Source organism: Panthera tigris, chromosome B1, assembly GCF_018350195.1.
Source record: "Panthera tigris isolate Pti1 chromosome B1, P.tigris_Pti1_mat1.1, whole genome shotgun sequence".
Classification (NCBI taxonomy): domain Eukaryota; kingdom Metazoa; phylum Chordata; class Mammalia; order Carnivora; family Felidae; genus Panthera; species Panthera tigris.
In genome coordinates this window covers 163,657,802-163,676,335 of record NC_056663.1, presented here as the reverse complement: position 1 = coordinate 163,676,335, position 18,534 = coordinate 163,657,802, and the positions used below count along the sequence as shown (strand labels likewise).

Genomic DNA, 18,534 nt, shown 5'->3' with positions numbered 1-18,534 from the left:
GACACCTTCAAGCGAGAACCAGGGGGCCAGGAGGCAAGACAAACGGATTAAGGTGGCTTGCTGGTGAGAACAAAAAAAGTATAATGTTTACAACCTTCCATGAGCTTATGTTTTGTTTTGTTTTCATTTTTTTAATTAAGTTTCTAATTTTAATTCCAGTATAGTTAACATACAGTGCTTATATTAGTTTCAGGTGGACAATACAGTGATTCAACGGTTCCATACAGTACTCAGTGCTCATCATGGTAAGTGTCCTCTTTAATCCCCATCACCTAGTTCACCAATCCTCCCCCCTTGCCCCACCACACTCCTCTGGTAACTATCAGTTTGTTCTCTATGATTAAGAGTTTGTTTCAGGGCACTCAGTCAGTTAAGCATCTGACTTCAGCCCAGGTCATGATCTTGCAGTTCTTGGGTTCAAGCCCCTCTTCGGGCTCTGTGCTGACGGCTCAGAGCCTGGAGCCTGCTTTGAATTCTGTGTCTATCTGTCCCTCTCTGCCCCTCCCCCCGCTTGTGTTCTGTCTCTGTTTCTCTCTCTCAAAAATAAGTAATACATTTTTTAAAAATTTTAAAAAAGAGTCTGTTTCTTATTTTCTTTCTCTCTCTCTCCCTCCCTCCCTCTCTCTTTTCATGACCTTATATTTTGAAGGCTCTCTCTCTCTCTCTCTCTTCCCATCCTCCACCCTACCAACCCCAACCCCTTCTCTATACCTGAAAGGCAGAATCCTTGATGTTCCTCCAAGCTGCAGAGGAAGATATATAGTGCTCATAATTTAGTAGCAAACTACATTTGATTCCATGTTAAACGCAGAGTAACAGTGAATGGAAAGTTTTTGAAAGGAATCAGAAGATCAAATATTTCAAAAGGAATACTTATTTTCCAAAGTTTGCTCATATGTCTTTTAATCCTAATTTACATATGCAGTGTTAGGTTTGTTTAAAGTTAGATGCCTCTAAATTATCAAACAAGTGGCACCAAAATTCCTTGTACCAAGTTTATTGTTTTCTTACAACTTTGTCATAGTTCTTCACTGAAAGAACTTATCTGACATCTGTAGCTCTATGTTATATCTGTATTTATATTTGAAACAGAGTTTCAACTCTTTTATACCCCATGGTTGTGAGTAAAAATAATATAGTAAGGTGCAGGCTGGTAGAGGAGAAACCTATGGTAACATTTAAGGAAGAGAAGGTCAGTGAAATACTGGACTATTAAGGAACTCCGCCTTAACATGATTCACCCTTGTAGAATTCAGGGATTTTAATATTTATAAATAACATATTACATTCATGCTTTTCACGGGAGTTCTGAGAGTTGACTACAGCTTAGAAGGAAAGGAGAAAGAGAGGTAAGTTGGGAGTAGAGAAATGCTGTTTCACGATTGCTGAATATATTTAAAAGAGAGAAGTTGTAAATGGCGGATTTGGGTTAGTTTACTGTTCTGTGTTAGCTTCCGTATCTTGTCACTTTAGTCTCTCGTAACGTTTGGTTATTTCATATATTGTAATCATGGACAGCAGAATTTTTTTTACAAACTGATTCCTTGAAAGTAAAATGAGGTAACCATTTTGGAGAATAGTTGGGAATATCTAGTTAACGTGAAGATACATATACCATGTGAGCCAGAAATTCTTCCTGTAGGATATATACCGGAGAGAAAACTCTTACATCTGTGTGCAAGGAGACCTGTACAAGAATATAGTTGCAGTATTGTTGGATATAATATCGATTAACAGTAGAATGGAGAAAGGAATTGTAACCTATTCATTAAACTGACTACCATACAGTAACAAAAAAGAATGAACTAGGGCTACCTGTATAATTATGGAGGGACCTCACAAATATAATGTTGTGGGGAAAAGCAGACTGCAAGAGAACACAGTACGACAATACAAAAGCATTTAAAACACTGTCTCATGGTCACACAGATGCTCTAGAGTTAGAATGAACTCCAACCCACCGCTGCTACTTACTAATAGTGTGTTCTTAATAAGTCACTTATCTCCACTGGCCTCAGTTTCCTTATCTGTAAAGCAGGGATAATAGCTGTTTGTACTTTGTATGGTTATTGGGAAAGTGAAAATGGTCAGTACTGAAATACTAAGAAAAATACATGGTATTATTTTTCATACAGTGTATATTGAGTCTAAAATCATGTAAAACATTTTTGTATATTATGTACGAATGTATCTATGCTGGTAAAAGTAAATATACATGAAGGAAAATGAAAATACAAATTCCTGATAGTGGTTATCTCCTGGACAGAGAGATGTTTCTTTCTTTTTTTTTTAATGTTTTTATTTATTTTTTTTAATTTTTTTTTAACATTTATTTATTTTTGAGACAGAGAGAGAGAGAGAGAGAGAGAGAGCATGAACAGGGGAGGGTCAGAGGAAGAGGGAGACATAGAATCTGAAACAGGCTCCAGGCTCTGAGCTGTCAGCACAGAGCCCGACGCGGGGCTCGAACCCACGGACTGCCAGATCATGACCTGAGCCGAAGTCGGACGCTTAACCGACTGAGCCCCCCAGGCGCCCCACGTTTTTATTTATTTTTGAGACAGAGAGAGATAGAGCATGAAGGGGGGAGGGGCAGAGAGAGAAGGAGACACAGAATCGGAAGCAGGCTCCAGGCTCTGAGCCATCAGCCCAGAGCCTGACGCGGGGCTCGAACTCACGGACCGCGAGATCGTGACCTGAGCTGAAGTCGGGCACTTAACCGACTGCACCACCCAGGCACCGCGAAAGGTGTTTCTTGAGCTGTGATACCCATCACAGTTGTGATACCCAACAAATACATGAGTACTTGTTACTATACTTCTTATGCCTTTGTGTATGATTGAACTATTTCATGATACAATTTAAGTCAAATGAATGAAATCTACGTTTAAAACTGTGTACACAGTGTACCCAAATTTCTGACAGTTTGGAAAATAGAGGGAAAATCAAATTATACCATCTTAACCTTCAATTTAAAATATTAAGTAGTTCTCTGTTTCCGATTCTGTGTCTCCCTCTCTCTCTGACCCTCCCCTGTTCATGCTCTGTCTCTCTCTGTCCCAAAAATAAATAAAAAACGTTGAAAAAAAAAATTTTTTAAAAAAAGGGGCGCCTGGGTGGCGCAGTCGGTTAAGCGTCCGACTTCAGCCAGGTCACGATCTCGCGGTCCGTGAGTTCGAGCCCCGCGTCAGGCTCTGGGCTGATGGCTCGGAGCCTGGAGCCTGTTTCCGATTCTGTGTCTCCCTCTCTCTCTGACCCTCCCCCGTTCATGCTCTGTCTCTCTCTGTCCCAAAAATAAATAAAAAACGTTGAAAAAAAAATAAAATATTAAGTAGTTCTTTCAACATCTGAGTGATTTGGGTGAATACAACCATTATTTCTGCAATGTTCGTAATAGCCAAAATCAACCCAGATGGCTATCAATGAGAGAATGAATAAACAAAATGTGGTATATCCATACAATGGAAGGAAATTCAACAATAAAAAAGGAATGAAATGATAATATATGACACAACTTGGATGCAGTTCAAAAACTTTAAGCTCAGTAAAAAGAGCCAGACACAGGGGTGCCTGGGTGGCTCAGTCGGTTAAGCGTCCGACTTCAGCTCAGGTCACGATCTCACAGTCTGTGAGTCCGTGAGTTCGAGCCCCACGTCGGGCTCTGGGCTGATGGCTCAGAGCCTGGAGCCTGCTTCCGATTCTGTGTCTCCCTCTCTCTCTGCCCCTCCCCTGTTCATGCTCTATCTCTCTCTGTCTCAAAAATAAATAAATATTAAAAAAAAATTAAAAAAAAAGAGCCAGACACAAAATATCACATGTTGTATAATTTCATTTACATGAAATATCTAGAAAAAGCCAAAAAAAAAAAAGTGCCAAAAATAGATTAGTGGTTACCTAGATTTGCAGGGGAGGGAACAAGGGGTGACTGCAGATGAGCACAAATGTTGTTTAGAGGATGATGGAAATATTCTACAATTTAATGGTGGTGATGGTTGCACAATTTTGTGTATTTACTAAAATTCATCATGGGTAAAATGGTTGAATGTTATGGTATGTAATTTATATGTCAAAAAAGCTGTTTTAAAAAACAGACTTTTGGGGATGCCTGGGTGGCTCAGTCGGTTAAGCGTCCGATTTTGACTCAGGCCATGATCTTGCAGTTCACGGGTTCCAGCCCCACATCAGGCTCTGTGCTGACAGCTCAGAGCCTGGAGCCTGCTTCAGATTCTGTGTCTCCCTCGCTCTCTGCCCCTCCCTGACTCATGCTCTGTCTCTCTCTGTCTCAAAAAAAATTTTTTTAATGTTTATTTATTTATTTTGAGAGAGAGAGAGAGTGAGCAATGGTGGGGGGACAGAGAGAGAGGGAGAGAGAGAAAATCCCAAGCAAGGTCCACACTGTCAGCAGAGAGCCTTATGGAGGGCTTGATTTCATGAACCATGAGATCATGACCTGAGCCAAAATCAAGAGTCAGGTAACTGACTGAGCCACCCAGGCACCCCAACAGTCTCTTTTCTTTTTTTTTCCTTTTTTTTTTTTTTTTTTAAAGACAGAGAGCAGGGGAGAGGGGCAGAGGAAAAAAAGAGAGAGAGAGAATCTCAAACAAGCTGTACACTCAGCGCCAAACCCCATGCAGGACTCCATCTCACAAGTGTAAGATCTTAATCCCAGCCAAAATCAAGAGTCAGACACTTAACCTACTGCACCACCCAGGTGCCCCTAAAAAAATAGTCTTTTATAGAAGAAACAGGTATGCTTGAAGAAGGAGGGAGGGCATGTAATTTCAGTTTATAGACATGGATGTGGTAGAATATAAACCTGAAAAAGGACCCTGAAACCTAGCCCATTAAACTATGTCAGTTGAAACGTTCCAGGTAGGTAAAGGAGGAGACTGAAAGCAAAGCTGCCTTTCAGTCACAGTCTCTGGAAAGAGGCCACCTTGTTGGAAGACCCTTACCAACATGGAACAGCCCTAGCAGAAAAAAAATAGTAATGGTAGCACATTCGGTAGAGAGAAATCTGGAGATGATGCTCCTGATTCTCCATGTTCTCTGGTTTGCCAGGGATTCAGAAGTTCCTGCGTACCCTGAATTGGGGAAGGTGGGCACCACGGCCTGAAAAAGAGAATAAACTGAAAGCTTAGGACCCTGGAACCAAATAGTGTGTACATATTGATGTTCCCCAATATAACTTGGATCTGACATCTAACTCAAGGCTCCCATCTTCAATAGCCAACTTGATATCTACCCTTAGGTACTTCACACAAATATCAAACTAAACATTGCCCTGAATGGCACTTTTGATTTCTAGAGCCCCCCATCTCCCCCCACCCCACCACCCTCCCAGGTTGCCACTCCCACCCACGTCCACCGTCACAGCCTCTTCAGGACACAGAATCCACTGTCCGTATCTCCACTGCCACAACCTGGTCTTGGCCACCATCATTTCTCTCCTGAACAAAGTACCCACCTCTTAACTGGCCTCTCCATTTCCATTTTCACTGTCCTCCAATACAACAGCAAAAACTCTCACTTTTTTTTTTTTTAAGCTTATTTTTTAAAATAATCTCTTCACCCAACGTGTAGCTCAAATCCACGACCCTGAGATCAAGAGTCATAGGCTCTTCTGACTGAGCCAGCCAGACACCCCGTAAAAGTCATTTTTGTAATGTTAACGTGGGTCCTGTCGCTCCAGGGCTTAAAACTCTTCAATAGTTTCCCATTGTACACAGAATAAATCCAAACTCCTTTTGTTGGATGGTTGGGCCCTGAACAATCTGGCTCCTGCCTAAATCCCGCTGCCCACCCCCCCACCATCCCCGTACCACCGGCGTACTCCTCTTACTTGTTGTGCTTATTTGCATTTTTTTTCTCTCAATTTTCACGTTTCCTAAGCTTTTCCCATCTCAAGGCACTTAATGTTTCTTGAGTTTGTACTATCTTCTGCCTTCTTATCTGCCACATTTCAGCTTAACGATGCTCTCTCAAAGTCACCTTCTCCAATGACTCTCTGTGAGTTAGCCTCCCTTTTTACTTTCTGCCTTTGTCCCATTTTGTTTTCTTTATAGCACTTTTCACAATTTGTAATGATTTTCTGTCGGCTTGCTTATATCTGGGCTGCACCTCTTATGAGAATTGGAACTATGAACAATATGTTGCTTACTATTGTAGCCCCAGCATCCAGCACACTATGTGGAATGTTGTAGCAACTCAACAAAGATTAGCTGAATGGAACCACTTAGAAAACTACTTGAATATTTCCTCCTATTGTTCGATTTTCAGAAAGAAACATTTTCTTGGCTGGATCAGGACTGTTTTGATTATAAGGAATGGGAGCCCATTTAAGCCTAAATAAAAGGGAGATTTATTGTGCAGACACAGGGTTCTCTCGGGAAGCTGGAGGGCAAAGGTACGGATGTGTCTTAGGAAAGAACTCAAAGCAGAAACTGGGGTAATGTAGGAAACCTACAGATTTTCCTCTATTAGCAAGTTACCAAGTTAGCCTGCCACTGTTTCATAGATTCTGGCAGAAGACACAAGGTTCTTGCATTAGAGAGAAAGAACAATGTATCATTTATACCAACAATATTGTCCAGAGTATCAGCATTTGCACTGGTTCCAAGCTCTGATTCCTACAGGGTGGGACATGAAGAGAGCCAAGTGATGCTTACATACCCAGCAGGTTGTAGAACAGGTGAAAAACCCCGGCTTAGGGGAGCCAAATTTTTTATAATGGGCAGTATGCATGCCTGACCTTGGCTCTGGGGAGACAACATCTTTATCGTGTTGGATAATAAACAAACCTGCTCTTTGCTCCAGAGAGACACATTATCTCTCTATTCCAAGGCTGCTTGCTGTGTAAACATTCTTGAAAAGATCATCCCAGAACAAGGGCAGCCAGTACCTCACTCACAAGATATGAAGAAATGCAAGAGATCCATGGAGAAATGTCTCCCATCAATCAGGTGGGTGGGGGAACAGGAATAGGATGAGGTAGGCAGAAAAAAATGATGGAATCCTCAATATATACATCTCTGGAATATGGTAGCTTTTAGAATGGTTAAGGGAATAAGTGTAACACTTTTTACAAATGAATTTAGGGAATATTACAAATTTATATCTTACAAAACCTCTATCATTAGATCTATTTTTCTTGAGAAAAAACATTGGTATCTTTTTCTAACAGGCAGTGAATATTTTGAAAACAATATTGTGTTTTCACAACAATTGGTATGGAGGAGAACAATTTAAACTCCTGGCAATGATACATTTGAAATAATTCTTTAAAAATGGTTTCTCTTTTTTTTTAATTTTCTGTTTTGTTATTTAAAGAGCAGATTGTGTCAAAGGGTCAAGGTGGGTATTGTTTCATGTTTTTCCTGCTTAAGGGAATGTGACCTATTTTGATATTGTATGAATAAAAGCAAAACTTCAAACATTTATAACTATCTTTAAAATAAATCCAAGGCAATACTAAGGGAGATAAGTGTTCCCATTTAATTCCCCCTAACCATTTCAGATACTTTTAAATTATATGTGTATATGAATTTAAAATTCTGGTTACCCAGAATTCTTGGATAAAGAAAGTCATATAACCTTGGGAAATGAACCAATAGTCAAGGCTTGCTGCTACCAGAATAATCTTATTCTATGATTTCTCTCTGTTCAATGATCGAAGAGTGGTAGTTTGTATATAACTATGATTTTATTAGTTCTTCACTTACACTGGTCGGTACATTTGTCTTAGATGATGAAACCATAAAAAACTGGGTTTAAATCAGTTTAATTCACAGTATAGATAACTTAGCATAGCAATGAAATGTAAATACGCATTCGCTAAATTAAGAAGATAGTCCTCAAGTCAACTACAGAATCAGGCTTTTAAATCTTTATGAAAGATTAGAAACAGCCTTCCCTCTAATTCAGTGTGAACATTTTCTCTTTCTGTCTCTGAGATTTAAGAAAGGTAACTCCTTCGTCCCCTTGCTTCTTCCATTTCTAATGCAAGAGAAAATCATATCTACTTTAGGCATATTTAGGACTAGAGCTAATCCATAATAGCAAATCTAAATATAACAAATTTACATTGTTTTTCACGTGACGAGAAATGTCCTTAAACTAGGGTAATATTTCAGTCAACAAGGATTCATTAGAAACTACCTGCAGGACACCAACTTAATTAGTGAATGAGGACAGTAAGAACAACAACGTAACCAGATTCTTTACCATGTTCATTCAGAATGTGAAATGCCATTCACCTGCTTTGGTGATTGCAAAATTTAGATACTAATTAAATAAATGAGTGTGCTATTTAAAGTGTGGGACTGTTTGTGACTAGTGCATGGTCAGTACAGAAATGGAGACTAAGCCTTTAGAAACTTATGCAGCAACTTGACAGAGTAATTTTCTGTGTGTTGAATCTAACAGTAAAACATTAGGCTTTAATTCTGTGTATCTTTTTAAATTTAATTTTTTTTAGAATTCGTTTTTCTTATATTTTACAAAAGCATCATTCTCCTACAGAAGGGAAGGAAAAGTAAGTAAACACAGAGGGAGACAAAGCATAAGAGACTCAAATACAGAGAACAAATTGAGGGTTGCTGGGGGGGAGGGCAGAGTGGGCAATGGGTTAAATGGGTGAGGGGCATTAAAGAGGGCGCTTTTCAGGATGAGCACTGGGTGTTATATGTGAGAGACAAATCACTGGGTTCTACTCCTGAAGCCAATACTTACATACATTGTATGTTAACTAATTTGAAAATAAATTAAAAAAAAAAATCTCTCAAGCTAAAAAAAAAAAGTATCATTCTCCTACCATTTGAAAATAAAATAAGAAAACTGCTCCTTACCATAAATAGTTTTAGAAGCTGTTTTAGTATACAGTATTATAAAGTCATCTATTATTACTACCAACCTGACGGGGTAACTGAACACTACATCAGTATGATGTGATTATAGGTTTCGTTTGTCTGTTTGTTTGTTTTTGCTAAATAAACTGGATTTATTGACTGTTACTTATGTACCGAGAACCAAAAGTATTTGAGTTACCTGATGAAGTTGATGTGCTAGCCTATTTACCTCTCTGTGCCTAATCCCTTCTTGGAAATGTTGCAAGATCCCGTTCACCTCTGAGAGCTGGCCTCAGCTTGTTCTACCACAGTGGACTAATATTAGTTAGCCTAAATCATATGTGAGTCTAACATTATGTCACCCAAGAATCTGGAATTGGGACACTGAGAGACTGAGTGATTAGGTCACAGTTGGGCACATGAACTGAAATGTCAACAGTTGTTACAACACCAAACCACATGGAAGCTGATGTTATGAAGGGAACACAGAAGCCATGAGTAAGCAGAAGTTTTGAGACAGAATCAGGGGAATGAGAAACTGGCAAACGTGCAAGAAGCAGAGAAGAGAAGGATCTTATTAAAACGTAAGTCGGGTCACGTCGCTTTTTGGCTCACAATCTCCCCTCTTCCTCTCATTTTACAGTAAAAGTCAGTCCTTATAATTACCTACTAGGTCCTTTGGAATCTTTCCTTCATCTCTCTGACTTTATCTCCCATGATTCGCTCCTTCATTCACTCCAGTTTAGCCACACAGACCTTGTTCTCCTTTGAAGCCAGCACATTATTGCCTCGGAGCCTTTGCACTTGCTGTTCTGCTTGGTATGTTCTTCCCTAGTTACCTGCATGTCTTGCTCTCTCACCTCCTTCAGAACTTTGCTCAAATGTCATCTTCTCAGTGACACTTTCCTTGACCACTCTATTTAAAATTACGATCCCAACCCCACCCACACCCCTAATCCTCTCCCTGATTCATTTTTCTCCATAGCACCATCATCATAAGGCATACTATATATACATTGTACTTATGTGTTTACTGTCTGTCATTCATCACTAAAATGTAAGCTCCATGAGGTCAGGTCTTTTTTCCCTGTTTGGTTCTTCGCTATATGCCCAATTTCTGTGCCTAGTTCCTGGTACGTGGTAAGTGCTCAATAAATATGAGGAATAAATAAATGAATAAATCACTAATGGAAATGGAGGACATTGCATTGGTTCCTTGCTTTGTAGTTCTAGTCCTCAAGTGGTCTTGTCACATTCTGTTACCTATCATCAGATGTTATCATACTACCTTTTAATAACTCTTTTTTTTTTTTAATCTTTGCTTTTGAGAGAGACAGAGACAGAGTGTGAGTGGGGAGGGGCAGAGAGAGGGAGAGACACAGAATCTGAAGCAGGCTCCAGGCTCTGAGCTGTCGGCACAGAGCCCGATGCAAGGCTCAAACTCATGAACTGTGAGATCATGACCTGAGCCAAAGTCAGATGCTTAACTGACTAATCCACACAGGTGCCCCAATTGTACTGTTGTTTTTTTTGTTTTTTTTTTTTTACAAATAAAAGCATATATGTATATATTTTACATTCCTCCCTGCTTCTTACACTAAGCACGGTTCTGCATCAGTTATCCTGGAGACAGGGAGATCTCCCTCTTTTTATTGAGACATAATTCTACATTGTGTGGATGTATTATAATTTTTTCAACTGTTACCATACTGATAACATTTGAGTTGCTCTCAATCTTTTGCTATTACAAATAATGGTGTAGTAAATACCCTTGTGCATAGATCTGTTCATACGTTTGCCGGTTCACTTTTGGCACCCATTCTTAGAAGTGAGAGAGTGGATAACTCCCTCTTTTTATTGAGATGATTCAAGTGGTTTCTCTTCCTTGAAACCAACAAATCAAGATTAAGAGAACTGCCTATCCCTGAAGGCCCATCTTAAATCACGCTCCTTCTGGGAAAAATCTTATTATCCCAGGCAGAAGGAATATATTTCTATTCTCCTAATACTCTCTCAAAAAAAAAAAAAAAAAAGTCATAGGAAAAAAGAACCAGAGGAAAACAATACAAAAAAGCCCTTGGATTCTCTTTTCTGTATGGATCACATGGCACTTTCCCATGCTGCTTTGTATATATAGTTACCTATGTGTACATCTCATCTCCTCAAACAGATGATAAGCTGCAGCAGAACAAGGAGCACATTCCTGAGGATCTTTATCATCTCTGGCCCCAAATTGTGTACCTTGAACTAGTAACAACCAGATGAATAAATGTTAACCTAGTACATGATAGGGCCCTATATAAACATGCCCATTTACAGTCATGCCTCACATAACACACTAGAATAAATCTCAGATGAACTAAAGAGTTGAATGTAAGAATTACAAGAAAATATAAAAAGAAGTGCTATCTGCCATTTGTTTGGAGGTTAGAAAAAGGACTGTCTGAACTTTATGCCTTTAAACTAGACTGACCCAATAAAAATATGCCTGGAGCCCTCTCACGCTTCATTTTGGATCCTTTCACATATTCTCCTACCCATATTCTCTGTTCATGGTACTAATCCTGGCTGGTGCCACTGTTAGGTTGGCCCTGAAAGGGACGATTGAATGCTCTTGCCCACATCTAAGGCTCCAGAGTCAAGCCCATTGCTATAGTCATATGGAAGATCTGGAAACTACGTTATTGTGTTCAGTGAGCACATCAGGTTCTGTGTGAAGGTGGTGGCCTTTCTTAGCCTGTTGACGAAGTGTAGGAGGAGTTGTTTTTTTCTGCTCGTGCTCTCATAGGCGGTGCCCACACTTGGAGGGTGCCTTGTGCAACACTATGATGTAGCTCTGAATGTATCTAAGGTGGAGAAGTAGAAAGGCCTCTCATTTATCCTGCATATCGGAGAGGTTGGAGAAATTCATTGCCTTCCATGCAGCCTGCAATCCCATCTTTGAAAACAGTCAGACTGTCCTACAGTATACACACCCTCACCCTGCCAGGATGATCCCAGTAAACGCCAGGAGCTATCTGCCCTGCTGCCAGCGCACAGCAAAATGTCGGTAGTTTTTCCCAGAGCTGTCTGTAAACGATGCCACATCACACTTTGGGTCCAAGACATAGAGGATGCTTCAGCAGCACTGCTAAACGATCGCTACGTGTGACTGAAAGTTGCCTGAATACCTGGCCGCATCTCCCGACTGACTGACCTGGGCCATGAAAACAAGCAATTCGGGAGCATGGTGTCGTTAGAAAAGAGAAACAAGCCTTCCAGCAATGCTAGTGGACAAGCACGCCAACATCCGGAGCAGCTCTGTTCCAACTGTGAGCCTCCACATTGTGTACAGGTGCCCCATCTGAAGTCGACCGTCCCCGCTGATAACAGGAGCACCACCTGTGCCATGCCCTACTACTCATCTCTTCCCTGCTCTGCCCAACAGCCTGCCCTCCTTTCTCTCGACCAGAGCGCAGATGTGACGTGAGGGGTATCTGGTTTCCAGGACCTTTGGGGAGATGGAATCTGTTTACACACAGACACAATGGTGGACTCTTGTGCATCAGGGAGCTTCGCAGATTGGGCCCTAGTCCAGCATATCTGGTTACCAGTTTGTCCCAAGGCTAGAAACTCACAGTTCTGCCAGACAACAGCATCACTGGCCCTTTAAATGCAACTGTTTCTCCCACATAACTTGCTACAAAGGCCACAGAAAGGCAACTGCTTGAAACCGGTTAGTTTCAGCATTTGCCAAGAATCACTTTCTTATCTACTGTTGAGACCACTGCTCCTTGCTCTTCTCTTTTACCCTGGTTCTGTACTTTTTCTTTTGGAATCTGTTTCAGGACCTGTTCAAATTTTCCTTCTCTCATTTATAGACCTTGGACTCTTGCCACTAAATTCGCTTAAATCTTCATGTTTTGTTGATTTACGTGTACTGCCCTGGGTAGGAGCCTCCCCCTACTAACTACTTCCCCATAAAACCCCTACATGATGGACTACCAGCTTTGTCAATGAGAAGCCCATATGCTGAAGCTTCATCTCAGCAAACTGCTGACTAGGGGGTCTTGAGGACTCCTGCATCTACTTCTCAAGTCCCTGGAGTACCGTCCAAGTAAATGGCCTACTAGGAAGTCTTTTGAGCAAGACATAGAGGAATTGCCTCCCTCTCTAAGGAACAGGTTGTTTCAATGTGTTAAGTCCCAGATGTGCTGAGACTTCAAAGTTGGAAAACTTGCTCTTAAATCAAGAGTATTGAGTCATTGGTTACCATAAAAGCAATAACCCTTGCCCCCAAATCTCACTCTCCCCCCCCCCCCAAGTAGCTGATTGAGATATCAATACTTTTATAAGGAAAGCATGGAGAACCCACTTGGTCATGGACTATTGGAGATTGTAAAGTCAGTCTACCTGAGTTCAATTCCAACTCTACTACTCCCTGGTCATGGACCTTCGGAAATTATTTAGCCTCTCTGTCTCAAGTTCCCTTATTCTGGAACTAGTATCCTTAAAACTAGTATCCTTAAAATGGATACTAATAACAGCTACCTCAAAGGACTATTGTGAGTTTTAAGTGAATTACTACATATCTTTAAAGTGGTCGATGATTGTTAGCTATTATTATTATTATTGGGCCAATTCAGAAAGACCTGGATATTTACAGAATTAATATTCCAGGGTACATACAACTGTGTTTATATATCATTGATGATAAATAAGAAAGTAACCTTCTAGACATACTTGGACAAATTGAATGGTTGATGATGTCTTTCAGTCTGTGTAATATTCCAGGAGTATCACAAAGACTCAGGAATGGAATTCTCTACAACTTCCTAGTAGAAGAGTATATATATATCTCAATGACAGCTTAATTTACTTTAAGACAAACCGTTATTCATAGTCCACTGTCTCCATAACATCTCTAAGTCAGTACTCAGAATAATCTATTTTAGTTCCTAGATCAGATTATATTATCGACTTGGAGATTTGGATGATTCTCAATCAGTTTTCTCCTATCCTTGAATGGTAGGTTTTCTAGATCACAGATATTTAGTAGTTCAAATCCCCCTTTTCTAACTATGCTGTCCTGCTGATATACTACTTAGAGAGGACATAATAAATGTTATTTAGCAATCTTATCTCCTCACTTGCTATCACAAAAAAGGGTGAGAGATAAGGTATTGTTTCATTTGGGGCTAAGATAGCAGGCTCTTGAGAGTTTAAGAACATGTTCATATCTGCCTTGATCATTAACCTCCCCACCCCTGCATCAATATAATACATGCCCCCAACCATGTGATAGGGGGCCACCCTCTGACTAGAGGACCTGTGGAAGGAAGGGATGCCTACTATTATGGCCACTTTTGAGGCATCCCATAATGGTAAGATCTGATCAGTGGGGACTAGAAGAATTCTAGGTTCAAATCTTGGGCTTTTGTTCTTTTTGCCCGAGGATTTTAATTCAGAATCTCTTATATAGTCAGCTTTTGGAGTTCCGGAGCTTCCTTCTTAAATTTGCATGTGCCAAGACAGTGAAGAAGAGACCAGAGAAGGTTCATCTGGGAGAAAGATGCTAGTGAAGACTAAGCGAGAGAGGATACATGGGGAATGACTAGCCAAGCAGGTACCATGTGAGGATAAAATGGGTGTGCCGGATAGTAAAGGTTTCTTCGAAAATTTTGAGCATTTTTTTAAACAAATGCAAATATTTCTCTAAGTGCCTTGCAATTTCTAAACTACTTTTGGGCATGTGCTCAGGGACACACACACGCGCGCATACATATCTTGATTTAGGATTTTAGGACTGCTGAATACCTTTAAGCTACGGAGTAATAGTTTTTCATTCTAAGTACTTATAGTGGTTTGTAATATTTTTCACTTTGTCAGGAGTTTCGGCGGGAGCTAACAGGCAAGTAGGAGCAAGTTCCGGAAAGGGCCACACCTGCTAAGAAAAGGAGCAACTCCTTCATCCGGGAACAAAGCAAGCTTATCATAAAAGACAACATCTGGGGCGCCTGGGTGGCGCAGTCGGTTAAGCGTCTGACTTCAGCCAGGTCACGATCTCGAGGTCTGTGAGTTCGAGCCCCGCGTCAGGCTCTGGGCTGATGGCTCGGAGCCGGAGCCTGCTTCCGATTCTGTGTCTCCCTCTCTCTCTGCCCCTCCCCCGTTCATGCTCTGTCTCTCTGTCCCAAAAATAAATAAAAAACGTTGAAAAAAAATTAAAAAAAAAAAAAAAGACAACATCTGCAAAGCTAGTTGAGGTAACCGTGAGGCATACGGCAGACACCTACCAGCTTTACTTCTCCTATCTCCATAAGAGAGTCACTTTTAGAGGGACTTTTAAAAACCATGCTCTAACACTTCTGAGTCATCAGAGAAGACAGTATTAGAGTTAACCCGAAAGAGAAGAATCCTTGCAACATTTCGGATACAATGGCAATATTCTTGTCCTCATACTTCTAAGTGAGAACCTGAGACTTTCTCTCCTCAGCAATTCTTAAGGGCTGTTGGCACTCAGGAGGTGGGGAATGACCTAGTTTTGAGGATGACATACATAGTGTGACATGTTGCTCTTTTGGAAGAGAAATATATAATTTAAAAAAAAAAAAACCATTCAGGGTGCCTGGGTGGCTTGGTCGGTTAAGCGTCCGACTTTGGCTCAGGTCATGATCTCACGGTCCGTGAGTTCGAGCCCCGCGTCGGGCTCTGTGCTCACAGCTCAGAGCCTGCAGCCTGTTTCAGATTCTGTGTCTCCCTCTCTCTCTGCCCCTCCCCTGTTCATGCTCTGTCTCTCTCTGTCTCAAAAATAAATAAATGTTAAAAAAAATTAAAAAAAATAAAAACCATTCAACATTATCAGGAATTTCCATTTTAATGATTGCAGATATAACAAACACATTTATCTGAAATTCTGTTAGGAGACTTCACTTAACCTAAATCCATCTCCATTCATTTATTGAACACCTACCATATAGTAGGCACCGTTCTAGGCACCAGGAATACTGCAGTGAACGCTGTTTTCACATAGTTCATATTCTACTGGGGAGAGATCGGCAATAAACAAAAAGAAATAGATGATGTGTCAAAGGCAAAGGTGGGGAATGATAGGGATACTATTTTATGAGGGCCGTAATAATGAGGATAGTGAACTTAGGGGGTGATATCTGAGCTGAGACCTGAATGGAGAGAGTAATGTGACAAGGTGGAAGAAAAATGGATCATAGATAGAAGGTACAGCAAGGTACATGCTTGGCATGTTTAAAGAACATGAAAAGACCAGCGTGGCTACAGTGGAGTGATAGAGGGGAAGAGTGGTTCGTAGTCAATGAGATACTTGCACAAGTCGCCAAGTATTCAGTCTCACAGCTAAGAAAAGGACTTCATATTTTAAGTATGTTGACCCGATCTGACTAAACAAAGGATCATCTGGTTGCTGTGTGCATCATAGATTGTAAACAGCAAAGGGGTATAGCCCATTAAGAGAGTACCGCAGTAAGCTAGACAAGACAAGATGGCCACTTGAACTACAGTATTACCAGTGGCGGTGCGAGGAAGTATTCCGATGTATTTTGAACATACAGAGCCAGTATGACTTGCTTCAGGATCAGAGATTAAGGTCAAGCATCACATTCGTGGTATAGCTAGAATCAGCCATCGGGCCTTCTGATTCTCCATTCATTGCTCCATATCACACCCACCTCTTGTTGCCTCCGTGAAATACTAGCATGTAACTTCACAATGTCATACAAACTATTCTTTTCAAGAAATGTGTGTGAAGTGTTCTCATTACAGAACTTGGCTCGTTGGAATCTATTTCACAAACTGTTAAATGCAAGTGAAAAGTGCTATATGTGAAGCAGTCATGATGTTGAACTCTCTGGCAACTAGTTCAGACGCGTCAGAGATAGCTTTGGTACTCAGACATGCATCATACAGATAATGTATATTAGTTCACAGTTATTGTGTTACCAAAGACACCCTTTGACCAGGTATACAGACCTATGAAAATACATATTTATAGGTAGTCAGCAAACTTTGAATTGCTTTTCTTGCTATGAATCAACGTCTCTCTAGTCCTTGATCTGTCAGAATTTACATTCTTCTCAACTTTCAACAAACCAGATATTTCAACAAACCACTGTGTCAGACAGTGGACATGAAAAACACAAATAAATAGTTCCTTGTCATCAGGTATATAGCCAAAACCAACAAAAGAGAAGAAAAAAACTTAAGAGTGTCAACACCTGTTGAAAACTATTGATCAGGTGATGCTAGAGAACAACTAGGTATTTGTGGAACTGTCAGGAAAAGTTTTCCTGGGTAGGTGAGCATGGATTTTAAGAAAGGGAATCAGACTTGGCAGGCAGAATATTCTAGGCAAGGAAAATACAGCACAGAGAGGCGGAAAGATACAAGTAAGCCCTGGCGTATTAGTCCACACCCAGGTGGAATAGGGCTGGATCATTAGTAGCTAAGGGTGGAGGAGGCAATTAGAGGAAAGCTGCAAACAGAAGCCAAGTACACAGCTGACATCTGAAAAATAATGAATGCGATCAAAAGAAAGTATTTAACTGGGTTTTGGTTTGTTTCGCTGTTACTAGTACACATTATAACCGGCCTCACTGAAAAAATTTTACATTCTTACATGTCTCAGCATTCATCGCTATATGTCAACATGTTTATCACGCTCTTTTAATACACTCGTTAGGGGCACCTGGGTGGCTCGGTGGGTTATGTGCTGGACTCTTGATTTTGTCTCAGATCCGGATTTCCCATTTCGTGAGTTCATGTTCCGCATCTGGCTCTATGCTGACAACTCAGATCCTGCTTGGGATTGTCTCTCTGCCCCTCCCCAGCTCCCTATCAAAAATAAATAAACTTAAAAAAATACACTTTTAAAAAATATAAAGTCAAGACACACTATGGCAAAGTTTTTTCCAAGAAACGATCCAAAGAGCAGATTAGGCGTCAATTAATAGACAAAGGGGAGGAGGGGGCGGTTTTATATCCCCGCGTCCAAACCAGTATGCAATAAACTTTTAAGTCGGGAGAACTTTTAATGGATAAGATGCCTTTAAATTGCTTAGTACAGTGTCTGGGCCATACTATGCATTCAGCAACTTGTGGTTATTATTTTGATCTTAGACGTCTCAATGATTTGGGATTGTTTTCTCATTTTCAGAGGAAGAAACAGGTCACCGATGGACCCTGAGGCTCCTGCCAGCCCCGACAATCTCCTATTTCAAGCAGGCATCGAATAAATATTTGCTGAACAAACAGACAAAATAAACTCTCTGTCCAAGGGGCCCGGCCAAGCGCCCACCAGAGAGCCAGCCAGGACACAGGTCACATTCGGGCGCTGGTTCCACACGCCAGTGTTTGGGGGTGGAGAGCACACCACACTCCCCATCCAAGACCAACAGGCACAGCTGAGTGCGAGTGTGAGTTTGCGATCTTAGCTCCTCCCGCAGTCAAGTCCTTATTACTCCTCTCCGGCCTCGGCCAGCTTATCTCTCCTCCCGGGCCCCGCCTGCCGCCGGAATCGCTTGCCCCAGCCAGCCCGGCGGCTTCCCACCTCCACCGGCGCCCGCCACGCCCCTTCCGGCCGAGGCCCCGCCCACCGGCTTCGCCCACGGCCCCGCCCCTCCGCGAGCGCGGCGCGCGGTCCTCTCAGCGCTCGCCGGCGGCCGCGTCCACCCCCGACGCT

At 41.3% G+C, this 18,534-nt stretch overlaps 1 long non-coding RNA gene across 1 annotated transcript; it reads left to right on the top strand.

The window, feature by feature from the left end:
- The first annotated feature begins 204 nt into the window (after positions 1-204).
- On the top strand, positions 205-18,243 carry LOC122238044. Its single transcript, XR_006217020.1, has 4 exons — positions 205-245; positions 14,308-14,451; positions 14,715-14,895; positions 18,010-18,243. It is a non-coding gene; the product is annotated as an uncharacterized LOC122238044 (long non-coding RNA).
- Positions 18,244-18,534: the final 291 nt, after the last annotated feature.